A 16,174-nucleotide genomic window follows, 5' to 3' on the forward strand; every position below is an offset into this window, starting at 1 on the left:
CTCTCCTGACCTAAACCTCAGGCTGGGCTGTGAAACCAGCTGAGACTTGTTCCTACAGCACCGCAGGCTTGGAAATCAAAGCCAAGCTCCAGGGAGAGCGTCGGCTGCGTTCAGAGAGTCAAGAGGAGCGCGGCTGGCTGGTGGATCTGATTATCCTGACACGCCGCCGAGCCTCCCACCCTGCCAGTGCCAGCAGGGAGAGCGTGGGATCCTCCATCCCTGAGCACACCGCCCTCCCGCCTCTCCAGCCCTGGCTCTAATCCCAGCTGCTCCAGAAGCACCCGCCTGGGTTTATGCTGGGAGAAAGATGAGGAGGAACTGAGGGGCTTGATTTTTCCACCACCACTTCTCTGCAGAGGGACAACTCCTGGTGTGTAAGCTCGAGAGCTTTGCCCACATCTGGGCTTTGGAGGCATCGCAGCCCCGAGGAGTGCAATCCTCTCCTTCTTTTCTTTTCTATTTTTGTTTCATCACCATTTTCAGGACTGAGTGGTAACAAGCAAGTCCCCAAATAACCCGGTCTTCAGCAGCAGCATTACTTTTCCACTGCAAGGGAAACCTATTTCTAGCATAGTTTTTCCCCGTGTGTGTCTTGCACAACCCTACAGGAGGTGTGGGCTGTTTTCAGGGGTCTGGGACAAGACCCAGAGCAAAACAAACCCGTTGTCAACCGGTCTGAATTCAACCCATCGGGCTCACCACCCCCCCACCCCCAGTCAAAAGGTTGAAAAATCCCTGACCTGGAATCTCGAGTGCTGTAAAAAGCCATAGGAATACTCAGCCAGTGAATTGTGTGAAAGGGGATTTGGCTGAGCAATAAGGATTCAGACAAACTTGCAGAAGTGGAAGTGTAGCTTAACGGCAGAGCCGGGTTCATTTGTCAAGCCCCTTTCTGCTTCTGTACTTAGGAGAGTGAAACAATAATTGGGAGCAAAGCTTAGGTTAATCTACGCTGAGAACATGATATTCAGTAGCTTTATTAAAAGGAGGGAGGGGGGAACCATGGGGCTGCTTTGGCTCCTTTCGGTTTTCAGCTTCATCTTTGATGCTCACTAGTGTTGGAAAATAACCCCGTTCTGCACTGACTGTGTGGGGAAGGAATCTCAGCTGGAGAACACGGAGCAGTCGCTCCCTTTCAGACCAGCCTCCTAATTGTGCAAGTGCCATTAGACAGCCTTTGGAAGAAGGCTCCAAGGTGTGAAAGCTGTTTTCCCTTCGCAGGCTGAAAAGGCCAGCGTGGCATTTGCAAAGCCCTGGTGAGCATCGTCGGCGTGAAATTTCTCTCTGTCCTCTTTTTAAATCCAGCTCCATGCCAAGCTGTCCCTTAGCATCTTGAGTTCCTTTTCCACTGCAAGCCATGAGAAACCTGGCTTCTCCCTCTTGTTTGCTCTCACAGCTGGCTGCTTATTCCAGCCCAGATCTTTAGTGAGCCTGATGCTGTCTTTTCCCCATATGACCAGCCTTGCGTGATCCAGGATGCTTTGCTGGGTCAGTGTTCTCCCAGGAGCAGAAATAAATGCCAGTGTCTTCCAAGTCAGGTTGTTTTATTGAAATAGAAGTGGACGGGAATATATCAGGGGCGTGAGGAAGGCTGGGTGGAGGGAGGACACCCCTGTCCCCACCCTTCCCCCTAAGTCTGGTCAGGCTGCACTTGCACCAAGCTGATAAAGGGCTTTCTCAGGCATTAGGTAATGACTCAGGATGTCCCTGGGACTCTTTGAAGGAATTATAGGGCCATAATTCACAGCTGCTGCTACTGGAATTTCCATACATACAAGCACCTGTCAGGTATTTATTACTTATGTATTTTTATACCCACCTTTATAATAAGGAAAGAAAGCCTCCAGCTGCCTCTAGTGACCTTTTAATCACCTAGGGACACCTTCAGCTAAAAGCCCTACACCTGAGGTGACAAACACCCAGCCCCTTGCTCGAAGCCACTTTGCTTGATGTACTTGTGTGAGCTGCAGGACTTGTTCCACAGCATCTCACCCCTTGTGGAAGGAAAACACAGCTCTCTGTCCTCTATGCCTGTAAAGAAAGCATTTCTGGACTTTAACAGGTGTGGCAATGTCTTTCCTGAGGCAGGAAAAGCATGGCATGGAGTAATGGTTCATTTAAAACACCTCAGGTAGTTACTTGGGTATCCTGTGTGCCAGTTGGTGTGAGGGTAGAGCATGGAGGAAGGCAAGCTGGCTGCAATTATGATGTTGGGATAAGTTTCCCCTCCTGCACAGCTTGGAAGAGTCCTTTTGGTTGTATCAATACCGAAGGAACAGTGAGGGATCAGTGCCAGAATCACAGAACACGTCCATGGAGGATGGATGTTTCTGTTCTAGCAGTGCTAGTTTCCAGTGTGGTTGGGGGAAAGGGTTAAACTTCTTTGCAGGCTTTCAGAGGAGACCTTGCAGGTCTCCAAAACCGAGGCAGACCAAGTTATGCTCCAACAGACACCCGGACTGTGAGGGCTGGGATCTGCCTTCCTGAACAATGCCCAAGATCAGCCAAAACAGCAGAGTTACAGCAGTTTGCTCCAGATAAGTGGCTTAAGAGCCTGAACTTCTGTTCTCGTTGTTACAGCAGGGAAATGCAGGTCTCCTTACCAGCTTGCCTGGAAGTGTAAAGAACAGAAGTAGAAAGGAGATAAGCAAAGAGCTTGATGCTCTAAAAGCCAAATAAATATCTCAGAGTCACAACAACTGGAAGAAGACATACGAGCATACAAAGAGATAAGGGCATAGGGGGTCCTGAGATGGTCTCATGCTATTTTAAAGGAAAAAAAACCCAAACCAAAACTGTTTGCTGCAGTCCCACAAACACTGTAAGAATAGACTTGTAGGTTTTTTGATGCTCTCTTCCCAGACTCCTGCTTGCTGAAGACAGATAAGTGTCTCGTGTTAGTGGAAGAGCTGGGCTTCTCTTCTAGACAAGATGGAAAAGTAGAAAAGGATATATGGGATGGAAATGGGACAAAGAGAGGAAGCTGCCTGGGAGGGATGCCCCTAAACCCTTCTAGTGTGATTACACAGCTAGTTCATCAATACCTTTAAACTTGCTGTTGCCCACACAAGGAGGAAAGTAATGTTTAACAAGACTGTTTGCTACATCCAAGTGGGAACTGGTAACCAAGCTTCATGTGACTGAGTGAAATCACTTCAGTAAAGGCCTCCTTCTTACCCAGAGAGACTTCCCATGTGAATTTTATTTCCCATTTGGGAAATAGAGAATAAATGGGATTAAATTCCCACTTGCCGGCATTACTGCTCCTCACCTGGATTTACCACTCATGCATTTTTAGAGCTTAAAGCAAGCACTGCCATTCAGATAATGGGGGTGAAGTTTCAAACAGCTCTGTGCAGGATCTTCTGGGATTCCAGATTGTTAGTGGGCTCCAGCAGTGATGAGACAAATTCAAGGAAAGGGTCCAGCACGGGATATTGAACACAGAAGCTGAAACACAGCCTCTAGCTCAGCGTATGGAAAGGGCAGGCTGCTGGGAGGGTGGGTTTGGGGGAATAATGATCTTTCCTTGCTGTATTTTTATTCTCTTTCCCAGTATTTCTGCTGATAAGCACAGCTTGGGAAGGATATGGGTTGGATGGACTTGGGTATGACACTGAGCAGCCGTACTGAGGTTCCTTTGGTGACAGGGTCACCACCAAGCTGACAGCAGAGAAGGGTCCTGCGCTGGCCCTTAGGCATCCCTAGGAAATTGAGGCAGGTTTCTCGTGCGAAGCCACCTCCAGGTTTTCGTTCCTCCATCAGGCACAGCTGTAGCTCCTGGGAGCTTCCTGCTCAGCCAAGAGCCAGGTTAAATTCAGTGTTCCTGGGAAATGTCTCTTGATATATTTTACGGTTTAATATTTGTCCTCTGTGAAGCATCTTCCTTTCATGCTAAATGTGCACCTATTATATGCATGGCTTATTTTGAAATTCTTAGAGGAGGCTGGAGGCTCAGGCTGTCTGTAGCACAGAGGAATGCATCTCTTCAGCAAGGAGGCTCCCAACTTTAAAGAACTCTCAAGCTTGGGAGCTGGATTTTCCCTGTGCCTCCCGGGTGACTTGGCTGGAGGCTACATGTGCAGGCTTCTCCCAGGTACAGGCCACAAGCATTTGCAAGTTCAAGGCCAGAAAAAATATTTTGGAAGGGCAGTGTGTTGTTTTTTTCGCTTTATGGGGGAGGAATTTATCTCTGGATTTGTAGATGTGACCTCCTGCAGTTACTCTGAGGATTTAGGAATCTTATCCCACTGTCAGTAATTTTTTACCAAGTTGTAAGAGTTTGATTTTTCTGCTCTTAAAGCCTGGCTTATTATACACAATTGTTATCAGCTCTGGGGTCCTGCTAAAAGAAGAAAAAAACCCCAAAGAACCAAAAAACCTACTCATTAGATCCTAGGTTTTTACTTTGCCAATAATAGTTTGGGATTGATTCAGGACTGGAGGTTGTAGATGCCCCATCCCTAGAAGTGTTCAAGGCCAGGTTGGATGGAGCCCTGAGCAACCTGACCCAGGGAGTGGCATTCCTGCCCACGGCAGGGGGTTGGAACTAGAGGAGCCTTAAGGCCCCTTCCAACCCAAATCATTCCATAGTTCTATGGTTTTATTACAGAGCTTCTCCAGCGCTCCTGAATTTGAGAGAAAGCTGTATTCCCACCTCCTGCTGACACCACAACACCCAACCAGGGTTTTATCCTCTTTATTCCAGAGGTGGGGCGTTCTGGAGGTAGCTCATTGGGATATATGAGCAGACATGGACAATGCTGAGAGGCTGGTGGTCCTTCCTGGGTCCTTCCCCCCACCTCTTGCAGGATCATCAGTCCATGGAGGATGGATGTTTCTGTTCTAGCAGCACGGGAATGCCAGTGCCCTGCAAACCCCTCTGATGAATGAAATGACTGAGGGATGATGTTGTTCCAAAAACAAGTGGCCACAGTGGCTGGCACTGACACGCAGCCCAACAGCTGATGGGTGCCCAGGGGAGAAAGGGGAGGGAAGGGAGAGGTGGAGGAACTGTGAAAATGCATCCCTTGGAAAGCAAATCTGAGCTTGGAAGAGTACGAGCAAGAAGGACCTTTAGTCCTTTAATAAAACTGCAGCTTAAGAAGCCACCTGTGGAGGGAGGATCCCTTTCAAAATGTCATTTCCCACAGAACAAGCTCCTCATGGCACTTCACTGGTGAAATACCTCTTGCTGTGGTAATGTTGAGTTTGCCTCTTTGGGTGTTGAGAGCATCCAAAACCAGAAGGGGGAAAACAGGAGTTAATTTGAAAACACCAGTCCCTATTTCCATGCTCCCAGTTTTCTCTTGACAAGAATCTCATCGTGCAGAATATCAATGTCTTCTTCTCCTGTGAAGAATGGACAGCCCAGAAGAAATTGCCAGGAGAAATAACAGGTACAAGGTCATGGTAGGAATCTCTTCATGCCCTGAGTGGAGATCAGGGCACTGGTTTAGCATCCAGGTGGCCTGACCAACAGCATCCCCAGTGCAGACCGGTTCCAGCTGCGATGGATTCCTGGGAAAGCACGGGGCAGGTCACTTTCCCTCACTGCTCATTTGGGGCTTGTGAGACAAATGTCGGATTTGAATGACTCGACTGTGGGCAGCCAGTGCAGAAAATCAATTAAAATACCAAGCAGCTTAGAAACAGGAGCTTTAATTACTCACAGGCAGGTCTTTAAAGGGGGGAGAAGCCACCAGCCCAGAGTAAGACCTCCCCTGCCCTTGGGCTTTTTTATCCCAGAGGATGATTCCATGCAGTGCTTTCTGCACATCAGGAGTAGGTGCCTGGATCTTTGTGCTGAGCAGAGTGTGGGTACAGGCCTTGGCTCTTGTCTGGTGGTGTGTGAGCTCAGTGACCACGGTGGGCTCCCTGCAGGTCGTAGTGGGCTGGGGGTGGCCAGGTGGGTTTGGAGCAGGGGATGAAGCTGCCTGGCAGGACGGCCCATTTCTGTGATATGGCTTAGGCTTTCCTTCTGCAGGAAAGGCAGCTCTCTGTGAGACCTGAGGCTCAGTGGATTTGGTCTGCAAGCCTGGGGGACAAAAGGTGCCCCAGTGCAGAGACTTGCTGACAAAGTGATGGGCATCAGAGGGGAAAAAAAAAAATCATCCTTTTCTCAGGAAAGACCAGGCTGCAGAGCCTGTTTATCCTGTCTGCCTGTTTATTTGCTTTCTGCTGACTTACTGTAATATATCCAACATGGGCCTTCAGCAATGACAGGAACCACAGGGATTTCAGTGGGCCTTTAGTGGCCCAGCTCCTCCTCCCTCTTCAAAGCAGCCCAGCACCATTTGCTGGGCTGTTGCACAACCAAACCAACATGGTAATAATACCCCAAGCATGGAAAGAACAGAACAGAACAAAACAAAGCATTGATGAAACTCTTGCAGGCTTTCCAGATGCCTGTCCACATCAGTGTCCTGCTGGGAAGTACACAGAGCGAAATAAGGCTCAGTGGGAGCCAGCCAGGGAATGGGCTGAGCTTCTCTTCTCCTTTCCCAGCCTAGTGGAAGAGTCTCGGGACACAAGGTTGCTCTGCAGGATGTGCTGCTGGCTGCCAAGAGAAGGAGGGGGCCTGGTTTTATTTTTATGTAACTCTGGAAAGGCAAGACAAGCTTCCCTTTATGCTCTGCATCAGAAGTTTGGATGCACAAACTTTCAGCTCTTCTTCCTGACAGCTTTCCTGGGGAAGCTGACTGCCCCCCATCTGTCATTCCCCCACCCCAAAAGGAAACAGCGGGATTTGAGATCTACACTCCTCATCTAGAGGAAAAATAACAATAATAGTAAAAAAGGAATCTGCCTGGAGAGAACAGAGGAGACTTCTGTCTGCCTGCAAGGAGGAGGAGATTTAAAAATATTCCCTGTTGACAGAGAGATGAGTTATTGCAATCCCTGAGTAGCCTGGGTGGGGCAGAGCTGTGCTGTGCAGTGTGGGGGTTTTGGGGGTCTGACAAAAGGGGCTCCCACCAATGACTGCTGCTTTTGGTGGGACTGTTTGCTGCTCCTGGTCTGGTTTGCAGCAACACTGGTCTTGGAGAGCTCAGTGTGTCTGTGCCATGGTCTGTGGTTTCAAGTAGGTGATGGAGCCAGAATGGGGAGGCTGTAAAGGACACACACTCCTGTCTGCTGGGCCCTGTGCTGCTCTTGCTGGTCCTGAGAGTCCTTCAGCAGCTGGAGTTGTTTCCTGCTATTTGCTGTGTGATGTTCTCTGCTTTCACTTTTCCTTTCTAAAGGAAGTTTCCAGGCTTGGGTGTGCCTGGAGGCAAAGAGGTGAAGTCACCCAGGGGCTTGGGAAGAGCAGTGAGAAACCAGCCCTGCAAATCTCTTCCTCCGGGGGACGGAGGAAGACCCGAATGCACCTTACAGATTGTTGGGGTAGAGCTGGTGCTGCCGTGGGATAAGGGGGACAGGACTGTTGGAGTGAGTCCAGAGGAGAGCCACAAAGGTGATTAGGGGTATGGAACACCTCTCCTATGAGGGAAGGCTGAGAGAATTGGGATTGTTCAGGCTGAAGAAGAGGAGGCTCTGGGGTAACCTTATTGTGGCCTTTTTGTACTTAAAGGGGCTTCAAGAGAGCCAGAGAGGGACTTTGGGCCTGGAGTGACAGGACAAGGGGGAATGGCTTCAAACTGACAGAAGACAGGGTTAGATGGGATATTGGGAAGGAATTCTTCCCTGTGAGGGTGGGGAGGCCCTGGCACAGGTTGCCCAGAGAAACTGTGGCTGCCCCTGGATCCCTGGAAGTGTCCAAGGCCAGGTTGGACAGGGCTTGGAGCAACCCAGGCTAGTGGGAGGTGTCCCTGCCCATGGCAGGGGGTGGAATGGGATGAGCTTTCAGGTCCTTTCCAACCCAAACCGTTCCATGATGATTTTTTGGCAGTGTCTCCTCCTGAGTCTCTTCCATGTCTGCATGAGGGACATGGGATGTGCAGTGCCCAGACCCACCCCACACTGACTCTTGTGCCCAGCTCTCACAGCTCAGACCTTTGGAGGTGTTGTTTGGGCACCAAGCAACCATGTACCATAGCCTTGTCCCTTATCCAGGGTCAAACCACTCCAGGCTGCTCCCAGTGCCACAGGGACTTGTTCATTGCTGTTCCTGCAGAGTGCCCGGGACATGCAGCCCCATCAGAGCTGTTGTGTAAACGCCAGCTAATGAAGGTTCCCATGTGCTGGAGCCAAGAGATGACATTGCAGAAACAGTCTAGGTCAAAATAAATTGCTTTCTGGCATTCTGAGATTATCTAAACCCTTATTTTTTCCCAGGATGAAAGGGAACAAAGGCTCTTGCCTGCTCAGGAAAGAGCTTGGAATGCCGTTTCTGTGAGCTTGAAGAGCTTATTAGGGGCGAGGGTAAACAAAGAGATTTGGGGTTAATTTACACAGGAGGGGGAGGAGGGAAGAAGAGGCTGCTGTTTTTTAAAAGCTGCCACTTGTTCTGTCAATACGAGCAGGTTCTGGTTTGGGTTGTCACAGGCAGCAGTGTCTTTTCAGAGTATTGACTGGCAGCCCTCGGTGGTTTCTCTAATGGCACATTGATCTTCCACGAGTCCCTTCCAGCTCAGCAGCTGCCCAGTGGATTAGAGCGGTGGCAGCGTCACTGCTGATGGGGTGAAGGGGCTGTGACTCAGCCTTGGCTGCTGAGGGGGCTTTTTTTCCAGCATGGGGAGCCCTGTGGCCTTCTTCCACTCAAGGGCTGTGCTGTCACTGTGTTCCTCAGCTCTCACTCCCATCTCATCTTCCTCCGCTCCCACTGTTGTTTGGCAGCAGGTGCCTGAGCACCTTTGGAAGTGGAGGGCGTTGGGTATTTTCAGAGCTGGCAGGCTCTGAATCCAGCAGCAAATCCCCATCCTGGGTGAACACAGCTATTGGCAGCTGGCAGGAGCTGTTGGAAGCTGTTGGTACCTCTGATGGTGGGACTGGTCTCAGCCTTCTTCTTGCTGAGGTACAAAACCATACAGAAGAAGCAACTAGTCAACATAGGTGTGGATTAAAAATCATTTAAAAGCTATTTCTTTGCGTAGTAAGTGGGTTTAGTGACCCTATGTTGGAAGTCTTTTTGCTTTGGGAATGTCTTCTCTGGGATAGGTGTGCCTGGCAAAGTGACTTCTTTTCCAGAGCAACGTGCTGAGCCTCCACAGCCGGGCATTTTCCCTGAAATTTCAGAAGATCCTCATTTTTTTCACAGAATCATGGCATGGTTTGGGTTGGGAAGGGACCTGAAAGGTCATATAGTTCCAACCTCCCTGCTATGGGCTGCTGGCTCTGGAGTCAGGAGACAGAGGAGCTTCCTAGTCCTTGTAGCACAGAGAACTGTGCTGTAAAAGTTTGGCAATAGGAAGGACATATAGATAGAAACTCAGATTTTTTAATTTTATTTTTTAAAAATCCTAAGGGTTTGAAATGCTTGAAAGTTAACCATAGTGGAAGCCTTTCTTCTCAAAAGACATGTAGTTCCATGTTACTGCTGTCCATGGAGAACCAGGCCATGAAGGCAAAATTCCTTATTCTCTGCTCTGAGCTTCCAAGTTGTGAACTGAATAAAATCCTTCCTTCCTGTTTTCCTGGGTTTTTTTTTCTTTTCTTTCTCTGGTTTTTTTTTTCTCCCTATTTCCCTCCATTTCCAGTTTTTCTTTATTGTTTGTTTGATTTTTCCTCCCTGAACTCACTTTACCGAGTGCTTTTCTCCTGCTTGGGAAATAAAGGAGATGGATCTGTAGCTTAAAGATAAATCTTTAGGTCCCTGAGCAAAAATCAGTTCCTGCTGGGGGGGCTGGCAAGAGCAGCTTGGGGGGGTGTTTATATCCACTGGAGCAGGACAGACCTGCCTTTCCCCCTTGGAAGGATCATTTCCAGAGGAAATGATCATTCTCATCTGATGCAAAATCAAGAGTCCTTTGATTTATCCATGCAATAACTTGTTTTAGCAAAGAAAAATCTAAAAACTTTCATTTTCTTCTCCCCCTTCCCCTAGTTTGTAATAGCACAGCAGATTTGCTTGTTGCTCCAGCATCTTCCAGCTGCCTGTGGGACTCCTGAGAGGGAAAGGCCCTGCTTCCCACCTTACTGTGTAGAGCTGTGTGCCTTGGTTTAACAGCAAACATCTGCAGCTTCCCCCTGTTCCGTGGCAGAGCTGTATCCTGCAAGGCTGGAGCATCCTGGACCAGGAGGCTGAGTTGCCTGGTCCCTTGCCAGGTGAATTGGCAGGAAACTGCACATCACTCCTTGGAATTCTCTGTGGGGTTTGATGGATGTTCGCTCTTCAAAAGGTTTTGGTTCTGTTTAATTGTCAGGTTTTGATGAGCAGCCACTTGGGCAGGAGGTTTCACCTCTCCTGAGGGAATTCCCAGGGCTGGCAGGAGCCACAGGGGAACAATCTCTTGAGGGTTTTTTTTATCCCTAAATTTTGTATTTGGAACAAATGCTTCCATGTGGGCTGAATCTTGATAAGGGTCATCACTTGGTTGTCGTTATCTAATGGTAAATAGTAAAAGTTGGCTCTTCCCACCCTCCACCTTGGGCCGTGTTAAAAACAACCCCTTAATTTTGTCCGTCAGTGCGTGAAAACTAAAACCTGCTGGGGGACTGGAGCTGAAAGTCACCTCTTTGGTGGACTCAGAGCTTCCAGAGAGAATCCCAGTTCTCATCCAAAACTGATAGAGAGAAAATTTCCCTAGGAAATAGCGGCCTGGGCCGGAGAGCATTAAACTGGAACTTTACACCAATTAATAGCCATATAATTACAACCCGTCCCCTCCTACTTGCTGCCGACTTCCCCATGTAATTTTCTTTTAATTTTTGCTTAATAGGCACGCAGGAAAGATTAGTTACTCAGCGTGCTGCCTGCATTTGATATGTAGTAGACTCAGCAGTAAGGAAAACTGAGACGTGCTCCATCCATCCTGGATCAACCTTGTGGAGCAAGGAGAGTGCTGGAGGGACCAATGGTGCTTCTCAGCTTGTCAAGGGATGGAGAAACTTAAGGAAAATGGAGGGAAAAAAAAGTCAAGGCTGAACAGAAAAGGCAGATTGGTGAGTAGAGCTGGGGGCTGCTTGTAACACGACCATGGATTTTCCTCACTCTTCCCCCAGCCCCTTACTCTGCTCTGGGTCTGTCATAGCACCCAGAACACTGTTCTTGCTCTTTTTCACATCTGAAATGCAAAACTGGCATTTTCTTTGTCCAAAAGAGTCCCCCTCTCCCTTGCACAGAGAGGAGTCATTGGCGCTGGCACAGGTTGCCCAGAGAAGCTGTGGTTGCCCCATCCCTGGAAGTGTCCAAGGCCAGGTTGGATGGGCTTTGGAGCAACCCGGGACAGTGGAAGGTGTCCCTGCCCATGGCAGGGAGTGGCACCAGATGATCTTTAAGGTCCCTTCCAACCCAAACCATTCAGTGATTCTATGATTCCATGCAAGCCCTGATGTAAAAGGCAGAGAAACTTCCCCCAGCCACACTCTGCCATAGCAATTCCAAGGAGGGGAAAAAAAAAAAAAAAAGAAGTCAGAATTGGAGACTTTCAGGAGCATTAAATTAAAACAGTGCACAGGGTCTGTTTTGGTTCCTGGGCACGAACATGGTCTCAACTCTCCTCTCTGCCTGCTGTCTGATAACAGTGGTACCCCCCCGGCTGGGCTGTGATATGCAAAAAAGAGGGAAGGAAATAAAAAGCAGCAGCCTTGTGTAGTCTGGTAAATGTGATTTCAGGTGTCCTAGCCTCTCTCATCAGTTCTGTTCCCTGGCTCCCAGGAAATTAATTCTGCAAAAGGAAAACCCCAAATGTCTGAATCACATTTCCCTGGAAGTGGTGGGAGCTGAATTGCACAGAGGGTCCTGCACAGGGAGCAGGGATTTCATAGAATTGTGGGATGGTTTGGGTTGGAAGGGACCTTAAAGCTCGGTTGGTTCCAACCCCCTGCCACGGGCAGGGACACCTTCCACTAGTCCAGGTTGTTCCAAGCCCTGTCCAACCTCGTCTTGGACACTTCCAGGGATGGGGCAGCCACAGTTTCTCTGGGCAACCTGTGCCAGGGCCTCCCCACCCTGACAGGGAAGAATTTCTGCCCAATATCCCATCTAACCCTGCCCTCTGGCAGTGAGAAGCCATTCCCCCTTGTCCTGTCCCTCCAGGCCCTTGTCCAAAGTCTCTCTGGCTATCTTGGAGACCCTTTAGGCACTGGAAGGGGGCTCTGAGATCTCCATGGAGCCTTCTCTTCTCCAGGCTGAACAATTCCAATTCTCTCAGCCTTCCCTCACAGGAGAGATGTTCCAGTCCTCTAATTATCTCCCTGGCCCTCCCCTGGACTTGCTCTTGTCGTGTCCCCCTTATCCCAGGGCAACATGTTTTCCTGCTGTTCTGCAGGGTTTGAAGCCTCTCCCTGCTGCACTTGTTAAGGTAATTAGATAACTGCTGCCAACAAATACATCCATTTAATAAGTATGCTAATTGGTATTGACCAACACGTGGCAGGCACTTTGTCATGTGCCAATTAGGAGTGCCTAAGAGCTGCTCAAGATACGAGGGGCTCATCATTAGACCTCTGGGTGGGGAGCTGAGGAGATTCAGACTGCCAGCCCAGCTGTGCCGGCACCTTGTGCCCAGGCAGGACCTGGCAGGGATGGGATGAGCACAGGGATGTGCAGAGTCCTGATAATCAGTCCTGTGAGCACACAGGGCCTTGCCTGTGATGGATTTATGTGATCAGTATCAGCCATGCACGGTGTTTTTATTTATGCCCCCAGGGGCCATAGGAGGTGGGATAAAACAGTTGGATTAAGGGACCTGTTTTTACCTGGGTACATGAGGCAGGGGCAGGGCAGATCAAAAAGGACCATAGCTATGGAGGAGAGTCCTTGGAGCTCAGCTGGACGTGGTGGCAGAGCTTGTGCTGTGCACAGAAAAGGGGATGAGTGGTCAGCCACAGCTGCTCTCCTTTCCCTAGGATGCTCCATGCTGGCCCATCCTCCTGCAGCCCTATTTCACCCAGTGTATTCAAAAAAGTGAGTATTAGCCCCTTCCTGTTTATTCCTGCATCAGAAATGTGCTACAAAAAGCTCTCCTTTCCCTATTTTTTTCTTCTATTATGTTCCCAGGAAAACTTATCTAACCAGCTCTCTTCCCCAGGTATGAATTCCCAAGGGCACACGCCGCTGGATAACCAGGCAGAGGGGACAAAAAATCCCTTTACCTCCCATGGCAGCAGGCACTGACTGGATGCTGTGTAACTCAGACCCATGGGGCAGTGCCAGCTAAAATTCCAGCCAAAACCAATTGCATGGCAGAGCAGTTCATCCGCCCCAAATTCCAGGTGTGCATCTTGGCTGTCGGCTTTCCACTCCAGCAGCACGGGGAGTGGGTCCTGAGAGGCCCATGGGTGGTACCACTTCAGTGTTGGTGTGGCCCGTCCCTGCACAGCCAGAGCTGCTTCCTGGGGTGCTTGGCTGCTCTGCTGCCCCCACACTTTTGGGTTTTTGGCTGTGGGATGTCCATCACCCCAACATGAGTCCCGCTCCCACACAAGGCTGTTTCCTGTGGCACTTGGATGCTCTCATTCGCCTGGATTGGTTTATTTATTGCCACCATTAATTAATTTTGGTTGGGTAGGAAGGACATGTCCCCTGAGACTGTCTGTGTGCTGGAGACCATTACTGCATTGGTGTCTGGCAGTGTCAGCACACAGAAACCCCTCGCTGCTCTCAGCCTGGCACAATTAATCAACTGGCTCCACTCAGGAGCCACAGGGCTGTGTGTCCCTGTTTTGTAACGAGGCTGGCCCTGGATGGCTTTACTTAAAGCCCTGTTTAGAGTAAAAAGTTACTGTTAGGACCCCAGAGCTACACCAGACACACCATCTTTTCCTACGAAGGAGCCCGGGCATTGCATGGAAAGGCCACCCAATCCTCCAGCTGGTACTCAGGGGTTCTGTTCCCATCTTCTGCTGTGTGAAGGCTCCCGGGGCTGTGAGCTGAGCTGAAAAGCCAAAGCAGAAGTTTGCGCTGGTCCCTCTTGTCTTGGCCCAAATTCAGCCTCTGCATCCTTTCTCCAGGCTGTGCCACCGTCTTGGCACACACAGCTGGTCCTGGAGCACCACAGGAAGCATAAAGGAGCAGGAGCTGGTTGGTTTTATGTGCTATCAGGAGCACATTTCTCAGAAATACAGTGACCTAATCTCACTCTTATTGATTTTGAGCTATATATATACACACACACGGGGACAGGCAAGCACTGCTGAAAATACAAAATCCTGTACTCCTGGAAGGGCAAAAATTGTTTCCTCCAGGTTTGTTTTCAAGCCTGAGGAAACAAAGGAGCAGGCAGAAAGCCTGACCCAGTTCCTGATGGGTCTATGAAACAGCTCACTGTTCCCAGCCCCAGCAGTCCTGCAGGAGCATGGTCCATGTTGTGTTTAAGGAGTGCTCTTTCCCAATCCCAAAGCTATCCAGCCACCCAAAAGCATCACTCGGTGTTATTACTGCCCCCCTCCCTGGAATATGCAAAGTGGAAAGAGAAAAGCCCCAGAAAATTAGGCAGAGCAATTTATCTGACAGGTCAGTGCTCTCCCTGATAAAGGAAAAAACAGAGTTTGTCTCGTGGTCAGGGTGACACTTTGCCACAAAAGAGGAGCAGGGAGAAGTTAATTAAACTCTAAAGAAGCCATTTATTAGGAAAGGGAAGTAAGACATGGCTTTTCTTCAATACCGGAGAGAGGTTCATTATAGAGGAAAACCATCCTTTAGCAGTTAATAAACTATTTTCTCCCACCTGGCTTTGAGGGATGGCTAATGGAGTGCCCATGGCTCATTTTAATGTGCACTTTTCCAAGGTGTCCATGGCCCATTGGCTAAAAGGGTTTAGAAAACAGCTGTTTCTGAAAACTAGGGAACCAGAGAGCTTGGCAGGTCTGTAAATGAAGGCAGAGCCTTTTGGTGCAGTGTTTTCCAATTGCCATTTCTGTTTCCAGTGCTGCTGTGCTCTGTTCCTGCTGGGGCATGTTCTGTCTCTGGGAAAAAAGGACCTTTCTCTACAGGGAGAGCCAGGAGTCACGTGCAGAGCAGGAGCCCTTGTTGGGTACTGGCTGGAACACACCTGGAAGGCTCATGCTGGCAGGGACAGCCTTTTCCAGCTGAGGCCTGACACTTTAAAGAATTCATTGCCATTGGATTTATTTTTTAAAAACAAAAAACCCAACCAAACCTGATTTTGGATGACAAGCACCCAGACACTGAACCAGTAGCTACAAAAGCCCCAGCATGTCCTCGATGAGAAACCATTTAAGTTCTGAGTCTGGGTTTGCTCCCAGCTGCTCTGGGTTTACCCTGGCAACTCTCTCCCTTTGGGCTGGGAAACTAAAACCTCTTGTTTTCCCCAGGCTCTGAAATCACCCACTTTCACAGGGCTGCTGGTAAACACCACAGTTACAGCTCCAGGGGAGAATTTACAAGGAATGGAAAAGGCAAGTTATTTTAGAGAGGCTTTTTCTCATTTCAGCTTGTTTTAGCCATGCTAAAATTCAACAACCTTGTTATCTATAAAGCCAGGGTGTGTGACTTTGTCACCTGCACCCTGCTGCCCTGTGGGTGCTGCCTTGAGAAGATGCTTCTACAATTTTTGACAACGTAATACCGACAGGCATTTCATTGTGCATCAATCCAGTTGCATCCCCCTGAATTTGGGGAATCCAAGTAGGTCCAGGGAAAAAAAAAAAAAAGAAATAAGACTGTTTTCTGGCAATGCTGAGTTAATACCAAAAGGATTAAAATACAGCCAACCTCCAAGAACGGGAAAAGGACCTTATGATATTTAGTGAGTGGATAATAAAACGGCAGATGAAATTCAAGGCTGCTAAATGAAAAACAATGCACAGGGGGAAAATCAGTGGGCTCTGAACTGGCTATTACTGCTCAGGAAGGAGATCTGAGAGTTGTGCTAGAAATATCTATCAAAATGACACTTCTGGTCCATAGTAGTCCAAAAAAAATCCCCAAAACAGGGAGGTAGGAGAGACTGAAATGGGGAATGTTACTGTGCTGCTTAATGAATGCCTGGTATCTCCTGCCTGGAGTAATTTGTGAGTAGCTTAGTTTTCCCATCACACAAAAAAAGTGGATGGGAAGAAGCCTAGAAAATTATCCACAGAAGGCAAGGATTGACAAAGGCAGGGCCAGGCA

Source organism: Lepidothrix coronata, unplaced genomic scaffold (assembly GCF_001604755.1).
Source record: "Lepidothrix coronata isolate B3197 unplaced genomic scaffold, Lepidothrix_coronata-1.0 Scaffold124, whole genome shotgun sequence".
NCBI lineage: Eukaryota > Metazoa > Chordata > Aves > Passeriformes > Pipridae > Lepidothrix > Lepidothrix coronata.